This window comes from Quercus suber, unplaced genomic scaffold (genome assembly GCF_002906115.3).
Source record: "Quercus suber isolate HL8 unplaced genomic scaffold, Cork oak 2.0 scaffold_90, whole genome shotgun sequence".
Taxonomy (NCBI): domain Eukaryota; kingdom Viridiplantae; phylum Streptophyta; class Magnoliopsida; order Fagales; family Fagaceae; genus Quercus; species Quercus suber.
The window spans coordinates 168115-172039 of NW_027069555.1; the positions used below are offsets into that span (position 1 = coordinate 168115).

At 40.2% G+C, this 3925-nt stretch overlaps 1 pseudogene; it reads right to left on the reverse strand.

The window, feature by feature from the left end:
• Positions 1-1800: 1800 nt before the first annotated feature.
• LOC111990990 (probable xyloglucan endotransglucosylase/hydrolase protein 26) lies at positions 1801-3628 on the reverse strand (annotated as a pseudogene).
• Between the last annotated feature and the right edge of the window lie 297 nt (positions 3629-3925).

The following is a 3925-nucleotide window of genomic DNA, read 5'->3' on the forward strand; positions in this document are numbered from 1 at the left end:
CAACGAAATTGAAGGCTTAATTAGGAAATTTTGGTGGGGTTATCGTGGAGAGCAGAAGGTATCCATTAGGTCAGTTGGGAGAAGTTATGCCTTCCAAAAGGTGAGGGTGGGATGGGTTTTAGAGAGCTGAATAGCTTCAACGACTCGCTCCTAGCCAAGCAAGTGTGGAGGTTATAGAACAATGAGGATTCTTTGTTTCACAGGGTTTTTAAGGCCAATTTTTTTCCCTCTTGTTCGATTATGGAGGCTAATAGTTCAAACAAAGGCTCTTTTGCATGGAAGAGCATTTTTCAAGCCACTCTGGTTATTGAGTTGGGTTCGGTTTGGCGAGTAGGGGATGGGCTGTCCATCAAAGATTAGAGGTGACAAATGGTTGCCATGCCCTCACAGCAGATGTGTTGTCTCACCAGCCTCAATTCTCAGTTCGGACTCTATGGTGAGTGCCTTGATTGATGAAGACTCCCACACGTGGGACTCGGACCTGATTCAGTGTGAATTCGTCGCTCATGAAGCGAAGATCATTATGGGTATCCCCTTAAGCATTCTTAATTCCCCGGACATGCAGGTTTGGTCTCCCTCCAGCCTTGGTGTCTATACCACTCGTAGTGCTTATAGATTATTATCGTTATCAAAAAGATTATCTCTCCCTAACTGTTCTGACCCTAGCAGACGTAAGCATATGTGGAATGGAATCTGGTCTTTACAGGTTCCTCACAAAATTAAACACCTGCTATGGAAGGCTGCAAACGATGCAATTCCTACGTTATACAATCTTTGGAGAAGGTGGGTGGTCCAAGCTGTGGTTTGTCCTGGTTGTGCCGCTGAATGTGAAGACACTTTTCACACCCTTTAGGGCTGCCCTGTACTGAGGTCTTTTTGAGAAGCTGATGAGCTAACAAAAAAATTTCTAAAGTATAAATTTTCATCCTTTGCGAACCTGCTGGACTTGCTTTTCAGGTTTAAAGAAGAGACGGATATGAACCTACTAGCTGTGCTGTTTTGGTCAATTTGGGAAAAAAGAAATTCTGCCCGTGTGAGTGGCTGTAAAATGAGCTTACAGGACATGCGGACCAGAGCTGTGCGTCTTCTCTGTGACTTTGCAAATGCCCATACCACTACTCGTCAACAGCATTCCCCTGTTCCAGCCCAATGGGTCAGGTGGATCCCTCCAATATCACCTCGATACAAAGTGAATTATGATGGGGCAATCTTCAAAGATTTAGGTGCCGCTGGCCTAGGTGTAATTATCCGCGACTCGGTTGGGAGAGTGATTGGTGCTCTCGCTGAACGAATCCCTCTTCCTTCCTCTGTTGCTATGGTGGAGGCTCTGGCTTGTAGGCGAGCTGTCCTGTTTGCCATGGAGCTAAGTGTATTCGACGCTACATTCGAGGGAGATGCCGAGATCGTTTATAAGGCACTGCGTGAGGGTGATTCAAACCATCCTGAATTCGGGCTGATCATCAATGATTCTCTTAGGCTAGCTAGCGGTTTTCGCTTTTGTAATTTGGCACATGTAAAACGACTTGGTAATTCAGTCGCCCATTTCCTTGCAAGAAAATCCAGGTCTGGTAACGAGCTTTAGGTGTGGATGGAATCCGTACCTGATGATATTGCTCCTATTGTAGTTTGTGATGCCTTGTAATCTTCCTTTATTTTAATCTAGCAGTCCTTCGGGTCCGGTTTCTCCAAAAAAAAAAAAAAACATGTTCAATAAAAATAGCCAGAGAGCGACAAAGAAACCATATTTGGTATATGAACAAAAATAAAATTAATTCAATACGAATGAAACAGAAACAACAATTGAAAATTTTAGCTGGATTGCTGATCCTCATGTTAGAATTGTTGTTTAAAACATTCGGGAGGTAGCTGTCCTTTGAACCTTTTTGTATCTTTGCAGTAGTCGTAGATCATAAAGTTGTCTCTCACCCAATGTAATTGACCAAACTTAGCATAACTTAACCGTTTGTATCCGGGGGAAGTATACCAATTAGCAGCAGTGGTGTTGGAAGCACATTGACTGATGCTGGCTGATCCTTGCCACAGGCAAGCCCTTGGCCTAAATTGACTGAATTTTGCAGCAAAGGGTGAACGAGTCCAGTTGATCTTTTCAAGTCCTCCTCTTGTTGCCCAGTTATCTGCATTCCATAGGCTGGAGTAGACCCTCATCCCCTGCTTATTGGGTTAAGCAATCCCTTTATTCTCGTAGTTTCTGAATACACGAATTGGTATACTGTTGACATACCACCTGAAAATATAGTGACAAATTCAGAGTTTAGGAACAGTTGGGTTCCTGGATTTTTATTAGGAATTATGAACCCGTTGGGAGAATATAGGGAAATAAGTTCAGATGATTGGGAATGACAAAATTTGTTGAAATTTTCAGGAGGGGAAGAGAATAAAGTCATAAACATCTGTTTGGGGGAAGCCATTGCGGTTTGGAAAAAATGTCTTTCGTCTTATACAACAGGAAAAAAAATGATTAACGGCAACCTGGTAAGTCTACTTACACTACTTCAGTGGGGTTCCAGTGTATGCTGTAGTTGTGGAAACCATCAGTTGGGTCAAACCAAGGGTAGAATTGCTGTTCCTTGCTTCCATTTCCTTTTGTGTAGATGTGTGTGTGGATAATGTAAGGTTGTCCTGAAACATTCCCTAAAAACTCATAGTCTATTTCATCGTGGTTGCTCCCACTAGAGGATAGCTGCAGACATTTAAGAAAGGGGAATTAGCACTTTTGACCACACATTGGTTTTGTGAAAGACATGCGTGCTTTAGAGCTACGCAAAGTCTTTGGATCCAATATCTTCTCCTTCCTCCCATAAGCAAGGATGGAAGGTGAGGACATGGGTTCAATCCATATGGGGTGCATGTGTTGTATTTATTATAAAAAGATGTATGATATAAATCTTTTTTGACAAAGACAAAGTAATGATTTAAATGAATGAACTTACATAGTAGGCTGTCACTGTTCCAGCGGAGTTCCCAGTTACCAACTTAATGAGCATTTGAATGGCTCCAAATAAGAATGCCTGCTTTGATTGAATTCGAGTGCCTGAATACCCAATGCAGCATGAATGATTAATTAAGCAGAGAGAAATCATTATTATATGAGCCTTTGTATGTTCATTTCTCAGTTTCTAATATGAGATTCTATGATCTGATCATAGGTTACATAACATGTACGTTTTGATAATTGCCAAGCTAGGAATTGACTAATTTGATTTCTTTAGATTTTGTAACTAATGGAGTAATCTGATAATTTGGCTCACATGCAAAATTTTGTGTTTATGCTCAAGATATGCATTATTTATGTATTTGTTATATATGTAATTAGATGCATCAAGTGCAATGTACTTTTTTTCGCAACAAAAAATTAAGCAGATAAAGCTAACATTCAAATGTCAAATTGCATATGAGACGGATGATAAGAAGATTATTTTACCTGCAGTTTTATCCAAAACGAGTTGAAGATTATCACCATTGCCTAACATTGTAGACTGATTGTTAGCACCCGAAGCAAAATACATGCTCTTAGAAAACTTGGCATTAACTAAAATTTGATTTAGTGCAATTGCAGAGATGAATACAACCATTAACAATGCTCGTAACCTTGCCATTCCAATTCCAATGAACAATTATCAACTGCTTGTGTCAATCTATGGAGTTGAAATGGGATGCTTTTTTTGTCTTTGGTCTTTGAGGCTTTATATTGCTCCTAAGGGGCAACGTGCCCTGCTAATTTGAAACTTTCTTTGATGATTCTTTATTCAGTCCAGCATATATTGACCCGACATCTTGTCATGGTATCTCAGGAGGGAAACTTCACTACATACAATGTCCAGCTTCATTCAGAATCAATATTCTTCATAATGTTGAAGTTACATATGTAAATTAGTCATGCAAAAAAAGAAAAAAGAAAAAAAAA